Source organism: Macrobrachium rosenbergii, chromosome 13 (assembly GCF_040412425.1).
Source record: "Macrobrachium rosenbergii isolate ZJJX-2024 chromosome 13, ASM4041242v1, whole genome shotgun sequence".
Taxonomy (NCBI): Eukaryota; Metazoa; Arthropoda; class Malacostraca; order Decapoda; family Palaemonidae; genus Macrobrachium; species Macrobrachium rosenbergii.
In genome coordinates, this window is record NC_089753.1 from 55,849,409 (window position 1) to 55,874,976 (window position 25,568).

At 37.7% G+C, this 25,568-nt stretch overlaps 1 protein-coding gene and 1 long non-coding RNA gene across 3 annotated transcripts in view; one reads left to right on the forward strand and one right to left on the reverse strand.

Moving 5' to 3' along the window:
• LOC136845343 (uncharacterized) overlaps window positions 1-25,568 on the forward strand; it is a 133,647-nt gene that overhangs the window by 17,088 nt on the left and 90,991 nt on the right. The gene's annotated exons all lie outside the window — the stretch shown is intronic.
• Window positions 23,906-24,651, reverse strand: LOC136844707 (uncharacterized). Its single transcript, XR_010854973.1, has 2 exons — window positions 24,113-24,651; window positions 23,906-23,943 (listed from the first exon to the last, which is right to left on the reverse strand). It is a non-coding gene; the product is annotated as an uncharacterized lncRNA (long non-coding RNA).

Genomic DNA, 25,568 nt, shown 5'->3' on the forward strand with positions numbered 1-25,568 from the left:
ATAATACTGTAAGATTAAATATGTAATAAGACAAAGCCAGATGAAATAATACATAATCTCTCTCTCTCTCTCTCTCTCTCTCTCTCTCTCTCTCTCTTCTCTTCTCTCTCTCTCTCTCTTCTCTCTCTCTCTTGAGATGAGAGAATATTTAATGATAAATAAATGATTTACCTAATAATAAGGTTACCATCAAATATTAATGATATGATGATATTAATAATAATAATAATAATAATAATAATAATAATAATAATAATAATAATAATAATAATATACAGGCAATCCCCAGTTATCAGTGGGGTTCCGTTTCTGAGGGTGTGATGATAACCAAAATCGATTTCCGGTGCTTTCAGCGATTTTTTAGGCTTATAGGCTGAAAAGCCCCGATTTTCGATTATCAGCACTCTGTTGGGTATGTATCGGTGCCAATACCCAATTATCGGCACCGATAAGCGGAAATCGGCAATTTTCGTCACTGAAAACTGCCAATTTTCATCGCTGGACAAGCACCATAAAACAGGATCGCCGTTAACTGAGCCCGCTGTTAACTGGGGACTACCTATACTGTAATTACCACATTTATGTATTTCTATAGTAACTAAATTAAAAAATTTAAACAAACAAATCTCACGCCCAACCTTTTTTCATGAGTTTCGGAGATCATGGAGAGGGTCAACCAGTCATGTGTGTCAAGTAGCCTGACAGCAAGGGTTGGCTGGTCATGTTACCAACCACTACAAAGGATACATATACTGAAAAATCTCTCTCTCCCTCTCTCTCTCCAAAGGGTAGAATGTGAGAAATAAATAGATAGCTAGATAAATAGATACTGATACTTAATTCTGAGTGTTTTAAAACATAAAGGTACATCTTTGGAAGACAAAAAACACATGTATAAATTTTTGTTGTCCAGTCACTTAAGCGAAATGGATTAACATTCCTTGAGAGCTCTCTCTCTCTCTCTCTCTCTCTCTCTCTCTCTCTCTCTCTCTCTCTCTCTCTCTCTCTCTCTCTCTCTCTCTCTCTCTCTCTCTCTCTCTCTCTCTCTCTCAGAATACGTATGTATATATTTTTAATGGTGAATGTTTTAAGATAGCATTGAAATGATAATAATATGATTTCAGAGATTATTACAGTAATAATAAGATAATAATTCAAGGTGTATTTGATGTAGGATGATACTTTAAGTATAAATTTAGTATTTGAACTTTCAAGATAGGCAGTTATAAGCATTTTAGGAGGTGGGTGTTTAGGCAGTTATAAGCATTTTTAGAGGATGTTGACTATTTGCTGATTTTAACTATTTATGCAGAAGGGGGCCAGGCACGCATCCTCACGAATACAGGAGCTTTACTGTATATTTCCTGCCAATCTTTTCTCCACAGCAAAGTAGTAGTAATGTAAAAATATATCAGTCCTATTCTACTTAACATTATTTATAACATAACTACAGTAATTGTTTACTATCATATGATGGTTGAAATGCAAGCAAACAGCTGTTGTTATCCAATTAGGTTGTTCAAAGCAAAAGCTGTTTCTCATTCGGTTGTTTATGACTGTACACAATTCGCAATGAGTGTAACGTTACTAACAATACTTTTATCATTCTCTTTTGCTTTTAAACATCTAACTAGATTGTACACTGCTGCCTGCACTTGTCATGTGCGAGTAATTTTAAAATATTTTTAAATACTGTTGTACATCAGTGTTAATTGCTAACTCCATCCAAAATCAAATTATTGCAAAGCTAATTATAATTAACTCAAGCACTACCTGTACTATGTATAAAAAGCAAAACTTTATCACAGTACTTCTTTTTGTAAATGTTTTTGGAAAATCTAAAAATTCTCATTTATCGTAATTTCTACTCATTATTCCACCTACATAAAGTTATTCAGAGCTTTTTTATGCTACTGTATAAGCAATCATTCAGCTGCAAAATGAAACAAAATTGAACAGTCTACCTTGAAAATTGTCAGAGCCACCTGTCTTTTTAACAAAAAAAAAAAGAAGAAAGTTTTTGTGTATATCGTTTTCTCACTTAAAATGTGACATTAATTAGTCATTAATTTTTTCCTATTTTTCTTGCTATAATTACAACTTTTTGCACTGCAATAACTATACTCGATTTTTTTGCAGGCACATTTGCACGAATCGCAGGGGTGCCCCTTTTAGCTTCGGAAAAGTTTCCTGCTAGCTGATTGGTTGCAAATATTTTTGTCGAATAACATTGTTTTTCAAATAATTACAAGTAATGAATGAAACTTATTTACTATCAATTTCTCCCACAGATATGTTTGTCAATAAATAATGTTAACTTGAATAAAGAGTTTATAAGGATTGTGATGGTAAGTCTAAATTTAATAACAACACATGCGAAGTCAACGACAGGAGCTTGCTTTGGATGCAGCTGCTGCATGATTTTTACTTTTCATACCAACACCAATTGGGATAAAACTACACTAAGCATAAGAAAACATGTTGTATAAACTTTCTTTGAATACCAAGTCTACTAAAAACATGGGAATTAATAAAACTGGCTATTAGTGAAAACTTCTGGGAGGTAAAAAGGGAACAGCCTGTGGCATTAGATAAAATTTAGATAAAATTACCTAGATAAGTAGGCCTAGTTATTCATATGGTATCCACATGCCAGCAAATGTTGATGGGCAAAAACTTTTCAGATACATATCATCTTTTATATGCTTTTGTACTGAAAAGCCTTTGTTATATCATTATGATAAATATGATGATAAAATATGAAGACGCTCTTTTTTTTCTTTTACATAATAATAATGTACTTCCCTTATTATGGCTTTATTTCTTGCACAGATTTCAAACTAGGCTAGCCCTATGTCTATGTGTCTTACACCATTTTTGACAATTGCAATAAATTTGCTTAACTCTTTAAGGTAAGGGTAACAGTAAACAGTTAGCTGATGCTTGATATAAGTTAAGCTAGGTGTATGTAGGCCTATGATGTAAGTCCGTATAGAAAAGGATTTGCTAATTTTGTCGTAAAGGTATAGATTCTATTAATAGCACCATTTTCGGTTTGAGGATACTGTAGTGTTCCATAAATTGCATAAAAATCATAATTAAATGAATTCATAATTTCACGAGTTACAACGCCCCTCCCCCTCCCTTCCATCCCATACTGCATTATTGACAGTAGACGACATATAGCCAGCTAATCCTTAAAATGTATATGTGTATAGTACATATTCTACTCAGTCACATATTCTTTTACTTCTCAAAATATCATGAGAAACTTCGTGTTAACCTTATATGTGTTCTGAACAGAGCAAAAAATAAGAAAAAAGTTTTCTTATCTCGCATTGTCTGCTGTAACTTACATGAAAGAGTAAGTTGTTAATGTCTAAATATATTTTTATTAGCGTGCACCTACAAAAGAAACACAGAAACTTTTTCATTGCAGATATAGCCATTAAAGTAATCTAAATGCTTGTAACACTGATTTCAACATTTACATAAATCAGAAAATGCTGCCAATGACAATCACCTGTGATAGTTTTTCCTGCCAGGCCGCATTGCCAGGCTGTTCCTTTACCTCCTGAAGTTTCCGATAATAGCAAGTTTTATTAATTCCCATGTTTTTAGTAGACTCTGTGTGATTCAAAAGAAAGTTTATAATAACATGTTGTTTCTTAGTTGGTGTAATTTATCCGATTGGTGTTAAAAATATGTGAAAAGTAAAAATTATGCAGCGTCAAAAACAAGCTCCTGTCGTTGACTTGGCGTGGGTGTTGTTATTAAATTTAGACTTACCATCACAATCCTTTATAATCTCTTTATTCGTTAACATTATTTATTGACCAAAACATATCTGAGGGAGAAATTTAGGTTAGTAAATAAGTTTCGATTCACATTACTTGTATTATTTGAAAGCAATGATGCTATTCGGACAAAATATTTGCAACCAATCAGCTAGCAGGAAGCTCTTCCGAGCTAAAAGGACATCTCCTGCGATTGGTGCAAATGTGCCGGTAAAAACCGAGTATAGGTATTATATCAGGGTGTACTTTTTTGCAAATTATTTTGCGGGTGGAAGCGTGCAATATTTTCTTATTTCTTGTAATTTTTTACTCATTATTCCACCTACATTAAGTTATTTTGCAGAACTTTTTTATGCTACTATATACAGCAATCATTCAGCTGCAAAGTACAACAAAACAAGTAGTCTAACTCGAAAATTGTCCAGGCTACCTGTCTTTGAAACAAAAAATTATAGAGTTTTTGCACATATCTGTATGGGTGACTGTCCCTATTCCTACGGAAAACATGACACTACTTTGTCATTCATTTTTTCATATTTTGCCATACAATAACTAGGTAATTTATCTGGGTGTGCAATGGATAAAAATCAGACTTATCATAAATATTTTTTGGGAGCAAATTTTTTTGAGGGGAGAGTGCAACATATTCTCATATCACATGAATTATTCTAAAAAAAGTTATTTGGGGGCCTTTTTATGCCATTGTATAGAGCAATAATTCAGCTGCAAAATGAAACAAATTGAGAAGTCTACCTTGAAAATTGTTGGAGCTACATGTCTTTTAACAAAAACAAGTACAGTCCAACCTCTTAAATCCTGCATTCCATGGTCCGGGAACTCCCATTAACCAGGACGATTTTTGAATCAGATGCCATTAGTTCTCGAGCAGCTATGAGGATGATGCCCACGTTTCAGTTTTGGATTTTTGGGGATTTCCAAACTGAAGCTTACTCCGTAAATATACATACAAGCTCAGTTTATTTCCAACGAAAATAAACATGATTTCATCTTACACGCTGTGCACAGTGCGATGTGTATTTTCAGTACAGTATATTGCATTAGGTTAGGCTTTCTGTCTGTCTGTCTGTCTCAGTTTTGGTAGACACCACTGATAATGCATAGGCTATTATATCTGAGTAACTTTTCACTAAGAAATAGGCCTAAGAGCAAAAAGTTTATTAGGCTAAAAATGTAAAATCTTCACACATTAAACCAGGCTTACCAACCTTGTGACTTGTCTAAGAATTCATTTCTATACCTTATAATTCTGAAACACTTGCTGCTGCATGTAAGACACTGGCATGAACAACAGCAAGAACAGAACTGATACAAACAATCAGATCAAGAAGCAACCATTTGCCAATGTCAGTTACATAACTAACACAGGGTTGCATTACAGTTGTCAACTTTTTAAAAATTTAGTAATTTTCAATGGTGACTTACATAAATGACAATAAAATAAATTTTATTTAGCCTTCATCTACGGAGAAAGAAAGCGTCATGAAAGTATGCCACTAAATTTCTGGTTTAGCAGTGCCTGAAAAAATGAATATGTGCAGGCCACAAATGTTCTGGAACAGCCAAAGCAACATCCGATACTGGCGAAATAACATCTTTACCTCATTGAACTTACTGCATTTATAAATAAAGTAAGTTGCATTTTAAAACCAGCTTTGATAATTTACAGAAAAAAAACGAATCTCATTTAGCAACTAATGCATGAGTGATGATGTGGTAAAAAGCAATCCTCAATGATTTTAAGAATGTAAACATTATCAGAGTGCAAATGGCGGTTGAATGTTATGTTCTAAATTATATTATGATATGACAATAATGCATGAATATTAATATAACTACATACAGTTTATTAAAATTAGTGTTATTCTCTCTCTCTCTCTCTCTCTCTCTCTCTCTCTCTCTCTCTCTCTCTCTCTCTCTCTCTCTCTCTCTACACTCTCTCTCTCTCTTTTAAAGAGACAAAGCAGCAGCAGATTTTTCATTTTTGTTGAAAATGAAAGCCAGACATGTTTGAAGTGCCTGGAAAACATTGAAAGGTGCCAAAATCAGAACTTGTCAGTCCACTTTTAATACAGGTAAAAGCTCAATAACCGAAGTGTAAGCATTTCTTGGGGTACACTTATGGAGCAGGCCAGAATGACAGTGATTATTTGTTAAGTAGCTCTGTTGTACTCTTGATAACACAGCAATATACAGTATATGGGGAATGAGCTTGCAAGACTTTGTTTACATACAGGTTTTTAGGGGTGATTTCTATCATCTGGGATTTTCTGTGGTCCCATCACCTGGTCCCAAGGGAGCCGGTTTAAAGAGGTTTAACCATTAATGGGGTTGAGGTCTAAAACAGGTTTTGGGTGGTTCGGATCCCCTCTGAGGAGGGGATTAATATTAACCCTTACAAATTTGTCTTTATTAAACAAAAAGAGTTTCAATCTTTAATGGCCCCCATAAATGAATTGTGGCTACTAAAAATTTAGCTCACCTCGATTGTGGGTATCTTGGGAACCTCAGTATTTTCTTGACTTGGAAGGGAATGTCTTGACTCCTCTTTCTGCATGACGTCTCTTTATTTATTTGCTCATAAATATACCCAGGGATTACTGTTGGCTTTAGTTCTTATCTTTTATGATATGATGTCAGTTATAATTATAAATTTGTAAAGAAATATTGCAAAAAACATGTATAAATCCAAAAAAGTTACTTCATTTCCTGATCTCAGTAATTTTATGTAAATACTTTACAACAAATATACTCAGAATTTGTTACTGATTTTATTCTTATCTGTTATGATATTGTGTGAGTTGTAATTATAATTTAACAAAATAAAGTAAATAAATTATTAAAAAAACATGTATTACTTCAGCAAAATTTATGAGTATTTTTGTATAAGAGGCACACAGGGTTGTAAATAGTCACTTTCAACTTCCCATGGAAGATAGGAAAAATTTTAGAATTTTTTTTCTTACACCATGTGCATTTGCATATCTTCCTCTTTCCATTGATGCATTTTTTCTTAAATTTGGCCAACCTTAAAGTTTGCCCAGTCTGGGGAGTGCATTATATATAATTAGCCCATCCCTTTAAGGGTTAAAGAGGTCAGACTGTATAATCATTTTTCGCCTACTTTTCAAGTCACTACCTACTTCACTGAATCATTGTCTCTGAGGATCATAAGCAAAGGGATTCAAGTGCTGTACATCATTCAGTACCTTACTTTTTTTTTACTTTTTGTTTACTGTTTATGTACTGTATATATATTCTTCTTACTTTGTTTTCCTGTTTAACTTCTCTTTAACATAAGGAATCACCTTGGAAGCTCACTTTTAGTCGCTGAGAAGTTATTAGCTTTTCCACTTGTTTCAATTGCATGCTTATGTTGAGTAATGAAAAATGAGCATGCAAATTGTTGGTATCTTGTTTTTCAAAAACAATTCTTTCTCTGAGAAATATGACAGACTTACAAACGGTTTCATTATTATTATAAATCAATTTTACGTGATGTCAGATAAAATTGGGTTCACCTAAAATGATTTTTTCTTAAAAAAGAGAAAGCTGAACTAATGTGAAGTTAAACTAGTTGGAAAGTTAAGTAGGATAAAACCAAAGACAATGAATGAAAAATAAAGGCCTGAAACAAAAGGCAGTTGGGAGTGAAACTTGACTCTGCAAAAACTTTTAGAGGCCTCACTGTCCTCCTCCAATACAAACATATGCAAAGTCTATAAATCCAAAGGAAGCTTTATTAGCACTGTCACATGACTTGTGACTCTTGATCTTGTATATCCTAATTTTACGGTTCAATCCATTTACATTCAAGTGACACCAGCCAGCAGAAGCTGATTTAACTTAGCTTACTATCAGACGTTGGAACAAAGTTTGACAGTATTGGGGATGCTGAGGCTAAAAGTTTAAAAATTTGATGTTACCTTAGGCATCAAGTTATTGTTTTTCATAATTCACTCAAATTCATTTTAAAGTAATCACCTGCTGTTAAGTATGAAATTTACGATGCTGTGTTCACTTTATTTCTTTTTTACTTTCATTTTATTTTACAAAGTTTTTCCTCTTTTGTTAAGTTTTCTCCCATTTGATCTGGGCATTTTATTCCATGTAAAAACAAATTTAAATAACAAAATCACCATTAAATGTAAATTGTATTTAATTTATACAGTACTTTATTTACCTTAGCATTAGAAAAATTATCAATCAAGTTACTGTAATTACCTTCATCCCAAACAAGCTCTGGGTCTGCTGACTTCTTCTCTACTCTTTTAAGCTCTGTCTTGTGCATCAGCTTTCTTTCTTTAACTTTATAAAAATAATATGATAGAAATAAACATGTGATACCTGAAAGATTATGAAGAGCATGTTAGAGATCTAAAAAAATATATTCTATTAATAAAAAAAGTCTGAAAAATTAATTATAACAAAGTGAAATTTTCTTCACTTACAGTTCAATGTTTTTAAAACAACAAATCTTTGATTCTTAAATAAGACTTTTCCTTTAGCTATAATGAACATTTATTGGAGATACAACTAATATAATTCTTGATATTGCACATTAAAGTCAATTAAAGTAAAACAGGGCTCAAAAATGAAAGAGCCCTGTAAACTCTGACTGCAAACCATTATCACAAAACAAATTACTGTTTATGATTATGGAGCTGGAGCAATAATATTCCAAGTACAGAGTCTGTAAGCTAGTTGATAAGCAAAAAAATGCACTTCTAGCTCAGAAATAACTTTACTTTACTTATACTCTGACAATGACCCTAACAAGAGGCTGATTATCTGCAAGCTTCCAGCTGAACATTTTCATTGCAGCAGAACTTGATGAAATCCATGGCTGGCACATCATAAAATGAATCACTTTTTGATTCCATCAAATTTATTCACCACTTCTTGAATAAACATAAATAAGTTAATAACAATATCATTTATGACATGGATTTTCAAATATATCCACTGCCACTGCTTCATAGGATAGGAAATCATAAATTCTCCAAGTATTGCCTCAACTAACAATAATAGACAAATGGGGAATCTTACTACATGTATGACATGCTAGAAAAGCTGAAGTACCCAAAATGGAAAAACTTGGCTTATATATGGTGACAACAGTGATATGCCACTACCAAGCCCTTCTTACAATAGAAGAGTTTGAGAGTAAACTTGCATTTGGATTAGAAAGGTTTTGACAGTAAAGCAATACTCATAAACAATCATAGTTTGAGTACAATTAGTCATAAATTATAGTTTGAAAATACATTGACTTTAAATTCTGAAAAAAATTGCTTTAACATTATGCATCAGAATTTACAAAAACTTTATATTGTATTTGATATATTTGAATACTAAATCTACATGACTAAGTTACTTTTTGGGATTCATTTAAAACACTTGTATAATTCACTACTTGAAATTCAGTTATGGGCATCACACAAAATATGTTCATTTGCTTTATGGGGCACTGAACTGCCATGTTGAACAGAAGAGCTAAGTTTATACCTGTACAAACTTTATAAATTTTTATACAGCAGGTTGTAAGCACCAATAGGTCCTTCTAAGACTGAACAGGCAGTCTGAAAGCAGAACCCATTACTCAAGTATGGTACCTTCCAACACTAACATCATAACCTAACAGTCTGAAACATACTTCTAAACACACTACTCTTTCTCCACTCATCAGTCCGACAGTGACCCTTATTAAACTGAATTTCCTCTAATCAAAATTCCAAGCCACTGTTACAACTCAAAATAAGTTAATTTCCCTCAAAAGATTATCCCATGCCAAGAAAAACTGGGGGAGATAAGTTTCCTCGTAAAAACTATAGAACTTATAAAAAGGCTAATGATAAAATTAAAAATGAGTCCTCAGAACAAAATGGCCCTCAATAACTAGCTTCCTTTAAAACACAAAGAAAATCCAGAGAATACCTATTACAAAAATGCTTAGTATAAAATTGAGCATTATAAATATGGAAGTGAAGGTAAGGAAAAACATGAAAATTTGTTGTAGAGGTACTGTATAAAGAACCTGAAACAAAATTCATCAGCTTTTGATACAGACTGGTGAAAAATGAATGCTGAGGTGTTACAGAAATTTAGTAAATATGAATGTAAAAATAATGAGGATTAAGGTGACCTTGCAAGTGTAATTATGACCTTTCAGTTTGTTCACCAAGATCAAGAAGACTAACAGAAAAATGACATTTTAAATAAAATAAAAGTTTTATATATATACTGTATATACTATACCAAGTAATTACATGACTGTTTCATTTATTAAAGGGACAGCTGTTTTAAATTCAAATTTCAAAGCTACCCCAACACCAAATGTTCTGTGAAGGTACTAGTCAACCTTAGAGAGAGCGTTAAAACGACTTAGCAGATAATTCTCAGTCTGTTTGTCTTTTGTCCATCAGAGGAGGAGGATGTTCTGATCATATACAATAATTACTTGGTAAGCATATATAAAACTTTTTTTTATTATAAAAATGTCATCTTTATTAAGTAACTCCAAGTAATTACATAGCTAAATCCCACATTGACAGGAGGTTGGGATACACGGAGATATTCACACCCTCATTAAAAGTATTTAAGGGGATGCAAACTACCCTTCTTTAACTCTAAAATCCGTGAATACTTAAAACCCCTCTAAAAACACTTAGAACTGACTTATTTTTGATAGTGGGAAAAAAAAAAAATCTAAAAATGCTTATAAACCTCAGATTATTTTAAAGCTTTAATGTTTGACCCTATTTAAAAACGTCTTGTATTTCGGTGAAGTTAAGCGCCTGAAAGGTAAAAAGGGTTTTTCAAAATCACAGCACGCTTATTTTTAAGATTAAGAGTTCATTTTTGGCTCATTTTTGTCATTGCCTGAAGTTTGGTATGCAACCATCAGAAATGAAAAAAAAATATCATTATCATATATAAATATTGAATATATGACAGCAAAAAAAAAACTTATATAATTGTATACAAATCACTGTAAAGCAAAACAGGTTAAAGCTAATGAGTTAATTTTTTTAGTTGTATTGTAACTAAATTGCGATGATTTTGGTATATAACAAATTTTAAAACGATCAAAGCAACACAGAGAAAATATTATCACAAAATGATGCATGAATTCAGTAACATTGGGCGTAAAAAATGTTTTTCAAAAATTCACCATAAATCGAAATATTGTGCTAGAGACTTCCCATTTGTTGAAAAATGAAGCTAATTGATTGAATATTACTAGACTGTAAGTGTTTTAGCTTAAATTGCAGTTTTCGATCCATTTTGGTCGAGTTAAAGTTGACTGAAAGTAGAATTTTTCTATTTATCGTGATTTATATGGAAATATTTCAAAACTGATAAAAGCTACAACCATGAGTTATTTTTTGTTGTATTGTACATGAAATTGCGCACATTTTCATATATAAAAACTTTATGTAACGACTAATATAAATTTGCAAATATTACAACAACGAAATAAAAAATTTCTGAGATGTTTGGCAAAATAAGTTACCACACAGACACAAAGGAAAATGTTTTTAAAAATTCACCATAAATCAAAATATTGTGCTAGAGACTTCCAATTTATTGCAAAATGAATTTAAACGATTGAATATTACTAGAATGTAAGAGTTTTAGCTTACAATTACGTTTTTACCATTTTTCTGTCGAGTTAAAGTACAGGAAAAGGTTGAAATTTTGGCAGTTATCGTGATTTATGTGAAAATATTTCAAAATTGATAAAAGCTACAACCATGAGCTATTTTCTGTTGTATTCTACATGAAATTGCACACATTTTCATATATAAAAGTTTATGTAACGATAATGTAAAATGATGCAAACATTACGACAACATGACGAAAGAATTTCTGAGATGTTGGCGAGTTACGGCAGAGCGTAAGGGAAAAAATTTTTTTTTTCAGAAATTCACTATAAATTGAAATATTGTGCTAGAGACTTCCAGTTTGTTGCAAAATGAAGGTACATGATTGAATATTACTAGAATGTAAGAGTTTTAGCTTATAATTGCGTTTTTTACCATTTGGTCGAGTTAAAGTTGACCAAGCTTGAAATTTTGGCAGTTATCGTGATTTATATGAAAATATTTCAAAACTGATAAAGCTACAACCATGAGTTATTTTCTGTTGTATTCTACATGAAATTGCGCACATTTCCATATATAAAACTTTAGGTAACGACTAATATAAACAGTGCAAACATTCACGACAACGTGTGAAAGAATTTCTGGTCGTTTAAACGTAAGAGAAAAAGTTTTTTCAAATTTCACCATAAATCAAATATTGTGCTAGAGACTTCAATTGGTTGCAAAATGAAGGTAAATGATTGAATATTACTAGATCATAAGATTTTTAGCTTAAAATTGCGTTTTTTGACCATTTTGGTCGAGTCAAAGTTGACCGAAGGTTGAAATTTTGGCAGTTATCGGTTTATATGAAAATATTTCCAAACTGATAAAAGCTACAACCATGGGTTGTATTTTGCTGTATTTTACATGAAATTGCAACATTTTCATATATAAAACTTTATGTAATGGCTAATATACAACAGTGCAAAAATTACAACAAAATGACGAAAGAATTTATGAAATTTTAAAATCTGAGTTAGGATCACCTGTAAGAAAAGTTTTTCAAAAATTCACCATAAATCGAAATATTGTGCTAGAGACTTTCAATTTGTTGCAAAATGAAGGTACATGATTGAATATTACTAGAATGTAAGAGTTTTAGCTTACAATTGCTGGTTTTTTTACCATTTCGGTTGAGTCAAAGTTGACCGAAGGTTGAAATTTTTTAGTCGACGTCCCAACTACGTCCACTCGGCACCCAACAGAATTTTAGTTACGTATGATATGTCCAATAGGCGTTTGGGTTAATCAAATTTTTGACAAAAAGTGCATTTAGTCTAAATATGAAAATACAGTTGGACAGTTAACATTCTCAGTGAAAAATACCACAAACAGGCAAATTTTCCACTTATTTAATCTGTACAATATGTTTCAAGAGTAAATGTGAATCAATAGTTTTGAACATTTGGGGGGTTTTGTAATTTCTTTTGTAAACATTAAGTGAATGTGTAATTTTTTTTAGAAGTATGCAAAAATCTAGCTTGAAAACAATCACTTGTCGTTCTTTGCTAGGGATACCTTTCTAGTGTTATTGTCCTTGGTTTCTAAATCTAACATTTTTATTTGTTACTCACAATGTCTGTTGCTTCTACTAAAGATAATGTTTCATCTGTATTCAGGAGTATTTTTTTCAGGTCTGCAATTCATCAGTTATATTCAGTCAAGGAAAAATGCACAATGTTTTGCAGAATTTATCTTTTCCCACCTTACATACCTATTCCCAGTATTATAAAGTAAAAGGTTTGTGATTGATAACAATAAATTCTCACACAAATTAAAATCTTTCCATATACAACCCAGTTACTTCAAGGTGAAGAGGCAGTAGGAGAAAATCCTTGTTGTACCTGGTACCATTCCAGTAACATATAATAATTGCAAATTCACTGCCAAAAGGTTATCTTCAGACTAAACACTTAGTAAGATGTGGAAAACTAAACATCTTTTTCTAGTAGGTTGACTAGAAATCTAACTAATATATACGCAATGCACATGTATTTTGCTTTCAGGTGGGGGGTTCCGTTATCTGAAATGTTCTTGATAAAGAAAATTGCCTCCATATACCAAAAACAGCAATAAATCAAAGTTTCAGTTTTTAATACCTTCAACCTCAATACAGATTTACGGTTATCCACCAGTTTCGAGGGTATGACGCCATCACCCAATTATCGGTGCCGAAGAGCTAAAATAATTTTGAATACTTTAAAAATATTTATAATTACCATATTTTTTGTTCAAAATTAAAAAAACTTCTAAAAATGCTTATACTTGAATATTTTGATAGTTTTACTACAAAAAGTATGATTTAGTCGAAAATATGAAAATACAGTAATTTAATTTTTCATTATGAATGTATATTATAAGAAAAATTATTGTATACATTTCCCTGAAAAAAATAGTAGGTGAGTTTTAAATCCAGAACCCAAATAGGCAGGTTAATTTCCATTTGACATTGAAACTATCTGCTAGTACTGTTGGTTCATTGTAAGTGGACATATACTTTCAGTACAAAATGAAATTAATTAATAGTAATTTTCCTTTCAGGAAATCCTTGGGTGATCTTATCTCCAATATTCAACAAGAAAAAAATTAAAAATGACATTTTTATAATAAAATAAGATTTTATATCATACTTACCTGTTGTTTACATATAGCTGTAATTCTCGATCTCGACAGAAAATTCAAAACTGGCGGTCCCGCTAATATATGGTCAGGTGATACGACTACCGCCCTCTACGAGGGTACCTGGATCCATTTCCATCAACAACTAATCATATTTTCTATGTCCCCTTGTCCCTTGCGGGAGGTGGGTGGGAATGTTTTCATGTAAACAACAGGTAAGTATGATATAAAATCTTATTTTATTATAAAAATGTCATTTTTATACATGAACTTACCTGTTGTTTACATATAGCTGATTGCCACATTGAGGCGGTGGGCATGGACAGCTGTAAGTGTTAAATGGAAAAACCCTGAGATCATCAGGCTAAGAAAAACGTCTTAACTTTGGATCCTTACCTGCTAAGGAAGCTGTTTTCTGGTTACTGCCTCTGTAACCTGCTATCCTTAGTGCAACTGCGGGGCCTAGTAGCTCAGGCGCAGGTTGCTATATGGAGAAAGGTCTGTTGGCCCAGCCGTCTTCGACACAATCAACCAAAGCATATAATGCCCCTGCTCAGGCGCAGTACTCAAAGCATCCACCATCATATCACCCAACCATAAAAAAAAAAAACTCACACCAACCTATTAAAATTAGACCTACTAGGCCATCTAACCTCTTAGGCTCTAGTAGTCGACCAAAAAAAACTTCTGCACCCAAGGAAACTAAGGAGAGGATCTAGAGCCTCTGGTTTCCTTGCCCATCACCGTGTCAGACGGAATAAAGGGCCCAACGTACTGCAGTCTTCATATGTGGTTTGGATCTGTCTCAGATAATGCAGAGGCAAAAACAGACGAACATCTCCAATAAGTTGAACTTAGAATGTCCTTAAAGCCATGTTCTTCTTGAAGGCTAAAGAAGTGCAATAGCCCCTAATTTCATGAGGCCTCACTTTAACTAAGGGGAAATCCACATCCCTTAATTCCTTGTGTGCCTCCTGAATCAGTTCTTTCAAAGGAAAGCAATCCCATTTTTAGATAGAGGGTTCTTGGGGTTCTTAGTTGAGCACCATAAAAATCATGAGTTCCTCTTACACTTCTGGTCCTGTCCAGATAGAATTTCAATGCTCTGACCGGACAGAGAAGTCTCTCCGTTTCTCTTCCACTCAAGGAGGATAGGCTAGGAATGGGAAATTCCCTTGGCCATGGATTACTAGGGTTTTCGTTCTTAGCTAGAAAACCCAAGGTGAAACTACAGCCTTATCCGCACAAAAACCAACTCTTTTGTCCAGAGCATGAATCTCACTTACTCTCTTTGCCGAGGCCAGTGCCAAGAGAAAGAGAGTTTTCTTAGTTAGATTCCTAACGGAGCAGGAACTCAAAGGCTCAAAAGATTTGGAGGTAAGCCACTTTAGCACCACATCCAAATTCCAATGCGGTGCCGAAGAGATTTGCCTTTAGTGGTAGCAAAGGATTTAAGGAGTTCTGCAATATCTTTGTCTGAGGAAAGGTCTATACCTCTATTCCTGAAAACTGCCGCCAGCATACTCCTATACCCCTTAATCGTGCTGACAGCCAATTTCTTCTCCTTGTGCAGAAACAAAAGAAAATCCGCCACCTGGCTTAGAGTCGTAGAAGTGGAAGACACTCCAGACTCGGAGCACCACTCCTGAAGCGCTTCCACTTCGCTTGATAGACCTTTGTAGACGAGGCCTGGTTGATCTAGCCATTGCCTGCGCCACTCTTCTAGAAAGCCTCTCCTCCTGTAGAGTCGCTCGAGTCTGAACCCTGTCAGATTTAGATCTGACGCGGGTTCCTGTGGAACTTTCTGCTGTGCAACTGGCACAGAAGGTCTGGTCTGAATGGCAACCTCCTTGGCCAATCCACTACTTTCTCCAGTAGCTCTGGAAACCATGATCTTCCTGGCCACCATGGAGCTATAAGGGATCATTGACACACCTTTGTGTGCTCGAAACTTTTCAGGACTTCTCCCAGCATCCTGAAGGGGAGGGAATGCATAAAGGAAGAGACCCGACCAGTCCAGGAGCATGGCATCCACCGCTAATGCTTCTGGGTCTGGAACAGGAGAGCAAAGAGAGGTAGTCTGCGGTTTTCCTCGTTGCCAAACAGGTCTAGCATGGGAGTTCCCCAAACCTTCCACAGGCCTTGGCAGACTTTCTGGTGGAGGGTCCATTCCGCCGGAATGACCTGAAGTGACCTGCTGAGGATATCCGCTCTACGCGTTGAGAGCTCCCGGGATGAAGCGAGTTACTAGCTCTATGTTCTTGGTTGCCACCCACAAAAGCAGGTCTTTGCGATCTCGAACAGAGAGAAGGAGTGAGTGCCTCCTTGTTTCTTCACGTGACGCCAGAGCTGTGGAGTTGTCCAGTGCACTACTATCTTTTGTTTTCCACCAGAAGCACGAAATGTTCCAAGGCTAGATGTATTGCCTTCAACTCTTTTCGCATTTATGTGCCAATCCCGTTGGGATGAAGACCAATTGCCTGACACTTGAAGATCCCCAATGTTGCTCCCCAACCCTCGTCTCAAGCTTCGGAGAACAACATCAGGTCTGGGTTCCTCTGTCTCAGTGACAAACCTCGATCTAGTTTGCTCCTGTCGTTCCACCATGACAGGTCTTGCTTTACTTGAGTGGATAGAGGAAAAACAAAAATCCGTGTCTTTCTTCCTGTTCCAGATCTGCTGTAGGAAGAACTGAAGAGGTCTCATGTGTAGCCTCCCCAGACTGGACCGAACATCTCTAGCGATGAGAGGGTGCCTAAAAGGCTCATCCATTCCTTGGCAGAACAAGTCTTGGCTGCCATCAGGTATCTCACTTTCAGCAGGCATTTCTCGATCCTTTGAGACGTCGGAAAAACCTGAAAAGAACTGAGTTCATCCGAACTCCCAAATAAGTCAAGTCTTGAGATGGAGAGAGTTGTGACTTTGGAAGATTTACTATGAGTCCCAATTCGTCGGTAAGAGAAAGGGTCCTTGTAGGTCCTTCATGCATTGGCCTTTTGACGGGAGACCGGATCAGCCAGTCGTCGAGGTAAAGGGAAATGAATTCCCTCTAAGTGAAGCCATTCGCAATTGGAGCCATCATCCTTGTCAAAAACTTGTGGGGCTGTTGATAGGCCGAAGCAAAGAGCCCTGAATTGAAAAGCCCTGCCTCTGAACACAAACCGTGGGAATTTCCTTGATCTCGGATGGATAGGTACATGAAAGTATGCGTCCTGGAGATCGAGGACACCATCCAGTCTCCTTCCTTCAGGGAATTGATAACCGACTGTGTGGTTTCCATCTTGAATGGTGTTTGAAGCACAAATTTGTTCAGGGCGCTTACGCCGAGGACTGGTCTCCATCCTCCTGACGATTTTGGAACCAGAAACAGACGGTTGTAGAACCCCGGAGATGAAGGTTCGAGGACTGCTTCTATGGCTCCCTTTTGAAGGAGGGAAGTAACTTCCTCCTCCAACACCACAAGTTTCTCTGAGTCCCTGGATGATACGTTGAAGTCTACTGGCGAAGACTTTAAAGGAGGACTCTCTGAGAAGGAATGGTGTAGCCTTCTCTCAGAACGTTGATCACCCAGGGTTCTGCCCTTGGCCTCCCAAACTTGCCAGAACGACTTTAGTCTGGCTCCGACCGTTGCATGAAGGACCCTGAACTCATCGGTTGGTACCCCTAGCTTTCTGGGGATGAGAAGAGAATTTTCCTCTTCCCCTAGCACGGGAAAAGGGCCGAGAAGGAGTACCCTGAGAGGCCTAGAGGATACAGGGAAAGAAGGCTTGGGTACTACTGGAGAAGTCGAAAACCTGGGTCTTCAAGAAGAATGAGCCAGTAGGTCTTGAGTAGACTTCCGTGAGAGAGCCTCCGAAATTTCCTAACTAACGTGGCGGGAAAAAGGGATTCCTTAAGCAAAGGAGCAAAAGAAGAGCAGATTTCTGGTTCCTGGAGACTCTCTCGCGACAAACGAAATCCAATGTGCTCTCTTCTTCAAAATGCCAGTAGCAGTCACTGAGGCAATTTCTGACGTTCCGTCCGTGATGGCCTTGTCCAGGCAGGCCAAAATAGCATCAAGATCTGTAGCAGTCTTGGGGGAAGATCACAGACTTTCACTATCCTGCTCAAGGCTCCTATAGACCAGTCAATAAAAGAAAAGATCTCCAAGATCCTATAGGAACTCTTCACCAGATGGTCAATTTCGAAGACGAGAAGCCGACTTTGGATGAAGAAAAGCTGACTTTGGGGAAGAATCCACAAGGCTGGAGAAATCCCTTGAGAGGAGGCAGAGTCTCCCAAGGAAAAGACTTCCCCAGTCTCATACCACGAACGAGACTTAAAAAGACAGTTGAGAGGGGGAAACAGAAAGATGTTTTACCCTGAGATCTTTTCTTGCTCAACCATCCTTCTTGCCTTCGGAGAGCTCTTTTCGCGAAACAGACAGGACCAGCTTCAGAAATCTAGAGGAAGGAGGTTTAAAATCCTTGGCAAACTGCGTAGTCGGAGACGAAGGGAAGCTGGAGCAAAGTCTTCTTGAAAAGTTCTTCAAAAAGTTGTAAGAGATGCTTAAAGTTGGAAGTAGGAGCAGACGGAACATCATCTACTTCGAAACATCGGAAACTGGGAGAGAATCTCTGAAGCAGTTGGAGCACCGCGGATAGAAACGTCTCCCGGAGCCAAACTTGCGTTATCCTCTTGATTATCGCCCGAACGTCACCGGCGCCAAGAGCCCGACCAGCGTCAAGCGTATCCAAACATGAGCTTGAGAGGAGTCAGGAGCCTTAGAAGATCCGAGAGCCAAAGAGGCGCCAAAAACCACAGTAGCGCTAGAAGCGCAAACATTGTGCGCCTTGGAAACGTGTTTTGGAGGCGCCAGCGCCAAAGTAGCGTCGTGAGTTCGGCGGTGCGGCGGAAGTGGCGCCAGAGCGCGATCGGAAGCGGAGCCAGGCGCGCGAGTGGAAGCGAGCCAGGCGTGAAAGCAGAAGCGGCGCCAGGTGCGTGAGCGGGAGCAGAGACCGGAGCCTCAGTTGCAGAAGGAACCTGAAGTGCTGGAGCTTTAAAACCTTGAAAAGTCTCAAAATCTTGTCCAATTTGTCCTCTTGCGAAGGGGGCCAGGAACCGGAGGCATAAAAGCCGACTTGGGATCCAACGGGAAGGAAGCCGCTACTTGCATGCTAACAGGAGGATCCGCGCCGCTACGATCCGATCCGTAGGAACGTACATCCGGACTGCCTGAAGAAGAAGAGATCTCTGGGCTATCCCAAAAGCTACAAGACGGAAGAGGAGAACGTGCTAAAGGTTTCTTGATAGGAACTTGACTTGAGAGGAAGCTCTACGTGTCTCTTCAGCGGCCTACTAGACTCTGACTGCTTTCCAACTCCTCCCCACGAAACAGAAGCACAAGAAGACACTTCCGCATCGCTTTTACTATAGCGAGCTGCAACAGCCTGGGACACAACAGGACTGTTAGAGGAGCAACTGCTCGTGAGCAGACCCCACTCGCCTCCCTTCGGCTTTGGCATGTCTTCTCCTGAGCCCTGGGAGCCGGACAGAGGCCTAGACCTGGGAGAACGAGGGGACGAACAGTCACCTCCTCCACAACACTATCACTCGCAACACTTCGATGTCTAGACATCGCACTCACATCCTGGCCAATCTTCTCTGCTCGCAGAGAAAGAGCCAAATCTTACCATCAAATTCTGCCCGAAGGTCTGACACGGTAGTGGGTTCGGAAACAACAGGTTCGGGGCAGGAATAGGAACAGGAGGGGTAACAGGAACAGAACAAGAGGCAATACTACTCCTACTCTGGGAGGAACTTCTGGCGAAGCCCACGTGCCCTATCTTTACTTAATTTTGCCTGATATTTAGCCAACTTTTGCCAATCAAGCACAGACAAAGACTTAACATTCATCACATCTATCCAGATTCGTGCACAATTTCCCTCTACAGTTAGAGCAAGAAGAGTGAGGTCTATGTTAGACTGAGACATTCGAGTTTACAACCCCCCACGCAATATCTAATTTGAGATCCTGAATCAGACATAACTAGAAAAATCTCAACCAAAGCCAAAAAACAAGCCAGAACCGTCAAAAAAGTGGGTACTTCACCAAAGAAGAAACGAAAAAGCACCGATGAATTTCCTGAAGAGGGCAGACGACTAGTCGCCCGGCCCGACAGAGAAAATATGATTAGTTGTTGATGGAAATGGATCCAGGTACCCGGTAGAGGGCGGGGTAGTCGTATCACCTGACCATATATTAGCGGGACCGCCAGTTTTGAATTTTCTGTCGAGATCGCTAGAATTACAGGTATCATGTATAAACAACAGGTAAGTTCAGCCATATGGAAAATAGTACATAAGAGAATATCTTATCACTGTTGATGTTTCATCTTAAATCACTGTAAAAATAATTAAAATCCGAATTTCATGCATGTAAGCAACTCAAGGATACTGTATACTCTCTCATCACCAGCTTGTCGAAGACTTAGTCAAGACTTAGTCTCGCCCTGGGCCACTGTGCTGTACAGTACACACCATTCTCTCTCATCTCTCTCTCTCTCTCCCTCTCTCTCTCTCTCTCTCTCTCTCTCTCAATGAAATATGAATTACTGTATCATAAACTTTTGTGTACAGAATTAAAAATAATTTCATTGCAAATTTGTTTTCTGCTTTACTAAAAAATGATTTTCTAATTCTTTCGGTTAGTAGAGCAGCTTCAGTCATGATTCTCAGAACGTAAACATTACAAATGGACGATCTTTTTTTATGCACATATTACTGTGATATAGGAGATCAAAATAGTAATACAGTGTTCAAGTGCATAGGAAGTGTTTATAATAGTGTAAAAGGCTATAAAGCCTTTAAATATATACCATGTATATACTCGTACAGTACTATATGCCTCCCTATGGAGGGCCAATGCTACTTGGCGAGGAATTTTAATGTAGACTGCTGACAAAAACTGCCACTGAACAGTCATACAAGACGCCAAGAAGAAAGTTTATTGACCTGCTCTGACTGTCGACCTTGAATGGATCACACACACATCATAGGATTGGAATGACTTACGGTTCCAATAAGGTGTATTTGGAAGTACCATGAACCTAGAGTAGGACAGACTAGAATATAGGATTTAGGCTGAGGTCATTCAGTGCTGAAACAGAAACTGACTGTGAATCAATTGATAGGAGAGGGTTGGGGAAAGTAAGATGGAAGAAACAGAATATGAAAGGAGGTACAGTCAAAGAAATGAAAGGGGTTACAGTTATTGCAGCTCGGGCCCAAAAGGGACGCTGCGAAGAAATGCCTACAGTGTACCGCATGAGGCGCACTGACGGCACTATCCTCAACCCCTCTGCTTCAGATGTGAAGGGAGACAAAATGCCAGTTAGTATTTGAGCTGCTGGTCTCATGCCAACTAATCTTATTCCCTTCATTCCACAAACAAACTCATGGAGACTATGAACCATTTAAACTAGGCTGGAGTACATTGAAGGAGTATACCAGATTTGGACCATCTGTGGACTTGAGATGGAATATACAAGTGGGGAAACAAGGAGATGGGAACATTCATCAACATGGTATTGTCCCTCATTCAACTTAATGGACATTGACAAAACTCAGATTCAAGACATCCCAACCCCCTTCCACAGTATACCAGTGACACTGTTACCCAGGCAAAACTTATAAAGCATCCAAGAGGTAACCTCAGTCTTTGTGATAGCACTGTCAACTGCTCACAAGACATTATTCATAAAGGATCCGCTGACACACTCCCTACAGGGAAGTCACTGAAAGTCAAATGCCATAAGCAGAGGGGTGCAACACTTTAGATCTAATATGCCTGTGGATCAACAGGGGCCAAGACTGCAGCAGCACTACTTTATTCCTACTTGGAATAGAATCTCTTGGTTCAACAAATTATAAAGAACAAGGCTATACAAAGGCTACTTAGTGCAGCCACCAGTGCAGTGTTAGGAAGCAAAGTCTACGAAAAGATGTTCGCTATTGCACAGATTCTGGATCCCTACATGAGGCTTAAGGTTACTCAAAAAGTCCTAATATCAACGGCTTGTGGTCAAGCTAAGAGTTTATGAATTATGCAAGAGGTATCTTCAGGAGAGCATTATGGAACAAGACACAAACATTCCCTGTTACACCTCCAGTGCACTTGCCTCTTCCACCTCTTTGACACAGATGACAGCAAAACAATGAAACACCAACAGTACTCACAGAAAACTTCTTTAAGAAATCAAGTTCTCCAACAGGATGGCAAATGGCTGCTCAACCACCCAGGAAGATATCTTGGGAATAAATCTAGCTTTAACAGCAATCAAACAAACATCCAGTCACCTGTCTCTCTCAGACAGTATAGTACAAATCCCTCTTGACAGCAAACTTTAGAATGCGGTGGCACTCACAAGAAAATGGGAAGCCTACTTCAGGTGACTGGTAGTCTACAGCTTCAAGGCAGACAAAACAATTTTACTCAGGAAAATTTTCCCTGGGTCTCTTCCTATATATAGTGTACAGTACTGGGATCCAAGCAATGAGAATGAAAACACTCCAGGTAAAGAAGGAGCAATAAGAGCAGAGTCACAGAAAGAGCAAAAAGAGCTCAGTTGAAGAAAGTGCAATGAGAGCTGGAGTCTGTAGGGGATTCAATCCCTGATAAATAAAAATTCAAACCACTGAGGTTCACTATAAACTCACTGGAGAACAAGCAGAAGACAGCACACTTCAGAGCTTTATCAGAATGTGTCAAGCACCAAATCTACCACTGAAGGCATCAAGTGTTCAATATTTTGTCATGAATTTCCAATGTCATACACTCCATTACCACTGCTGTTGTGTCCTTTGAAGCAACTGTGACATTTCACCATGACTACCTTCACAGCAGATTCTAAATATTTAAGATTGACAGCTTCAGAGCACTTCTCCCGGCCATTTTACGCCCACTGACAGTTATCTGGAAGGTTCAATACCCAAGAGAAGGTGACAGAGCAAAACTCCTTACATTGCAGCACTGAACCTTACATTATCACAGCCTAGACAAAAGAGGTAACTAGTATTCAGTGCAGTGGAAGGGTCCACCAAGTACTGAAATGCACAGTCATCAATTTGGCACATTGTGCCTGGTCAGGCAGGAAAAAGGTTGACTGACAATCCACTGAGAAAGCTCCATATGACAGCTATAAAGATGAACCCTAATGCTGTTACAGAATCAGAGGCTGCAAACAAATGAAAGAAGGTAAAATGACTAAAATATCAAATACCAAAACAAAGACAGTGACCAGAAAGTGCTGAAAGGAAGAGGCACAATCAGGAAAATCCACAGGGAGGTTGTGGACAAAGTGCAGACAACCTACATACCTTGTTACCTTCCACAGGTTAATCCCTAGTTGGAGTGGCTCTTTGTTCATGAGCCTTTCCAGCAGCTTGCTTCCTAATTATGTCGACAGATCCCTTCCTGTCTGTGTGGTCCTCTCCTCGTTTCCCCAGTTTTGGGACGGATGAACCACGTTCTACATTGTCAGAGTCATGAGTCTAGTCAAGGGAAGAACAATGGTGGGCAACACCTACATCAGAAATGGTGCTGCATGCTACAGTTATATTAGAGGATCCAGAATCCTCTAATATGTCCCACCGCCAGGTTTCCACATGCAGAAGCCACCAACCAGGAGACACGAAATGATGCTCAAGACTTTCAAAGAAAATTTACTGGCAAAATGCCACTGAACAGTTTTAATAATTGATTGGGGTATTAAATTCATTTCCATGCTCCTGGGCCACCTATCACTGACCGGATACGCATGTAGTCAGTCTTCAAACAGCAGCAAGTTTAGTGCTGTATGTCAGTCTCATTTGCAGCAATCCTGTAAAAAAGAAAACTGTTAACCTTGACTCTTTAAGATCATATAACAATGGCCTCTCTAATATCTAGATAAATTCTTGTCCCAACTTTCCAGCATTTGATTCAAGAACTGTCTCCGCTCAAGTCTATACAGAAGCTTTCTCACAAAAGCCACTCAAATTTAAACTTACATAATCAAAGAGAGCAAAGTTGCTAAGCGCCTGAATCGCCAATTCCAAGGGAGGGACTCCTGAATCTGCTGACGACACTTGACTTTGGTCAAGGTTTGTGGAATGGACGGTGAGCCCCCCTGCAGACCCAACAGAAGGGACTGCAAAGAAAAATACTTTATATACAACTCTGAGTGAAGAATATTACATTATGCTTTACATTCTAAATTACAATTATAATTTATATTCTAAATTACAAAGACTCGTACAAGCAAGTGGCAAGAGAGAATGTGATTATGGAGCATTCATCAAATAACCATAGACAAGAATTATACCAACAGAAAACTGACCTAGCCTAACCTAGTTAGCCTGCAGATGCTGGAAAAGCTATGTTAATGCTTTGCACAACAGTAAAACATCCTAAAAATTACATAAAGTCCTGTTGAAGCAAATACGAAGGAAAGTCCCCCAAAATGCTCTCACAAACAATATACTCAAGTAAAACTTGTACCTAAACTGGTGTGAGGCCACACCATTCCCAAGGGAACAGCACTAACAGAGATAAAAGAGGAAGGAGTCAGCCAAGGGGGTATATATATATATATATGAGTTGTAGCCTGATGGAACAATGGGGAGACAATTTCTCAAGGGCCTGGCAAGCACACACAGTTAGTCCAAATGATTTCCTAGCAAAGAAAAAAATCCTGTGAAATCTGCAATAGCTCCTAAGCATGGCTCAAGCATGAAAGAGGCACGATGAAAAGGCCATGTCTGTGACGACTTTGCGCCCAGCCCTACAGGCCACTTAAAATTGCAACTGTATAGGCTGACTCCTAAGCTAATAATCAGCCTATAGCCTCTTCATCCCACTACAAAATTTGCATATCAAGAAAAAAAAGAAAAAAAAAACTCAAGCCTACACTAAATGAAAGAAACCAGAACAGCAGACCAGTAGCAATGAGTAAATGAACAAAGCCACTGACCTATTATTATATACTCCTTGACACAGATCACTAATATCAATTCTGGAAAGGCTTCTTGAACTGACAGGCTAGGGAACCTCTACAAAAGGAACCATGCTAACCTAATGTACCCTTACCTAATCCCAACCTGGTAGGTCAGCATTTAGACTGGGGTGCCCAAACCTCCAGTGAAGGGTACCTCCACTTGACCGTGCCCCCATGAGAGTGCAAGACAAGTAGCGAAAGTTAGCAAAAATAGAACCAGTTCTGAGGTTGATTAATACTGGTTAATTACAGCTGACTGGAAAAAATGATGGTAGACTCGAGAAGGTTACAATAAAACACTATATATAAAAGAAGTCACTTTCAAAGGGAATACCTGATGCAGAGATAAAGCTTAGGGTAATTCTAAGTATTAGCTCTACACTTTCAGGGCTTCTGACACTGGCGGTGCATCTGTTTGTTGTCGGCCAAATGGAATGTCCCTTTGCCGTGTTTAGTACTGGCCCGGGGGG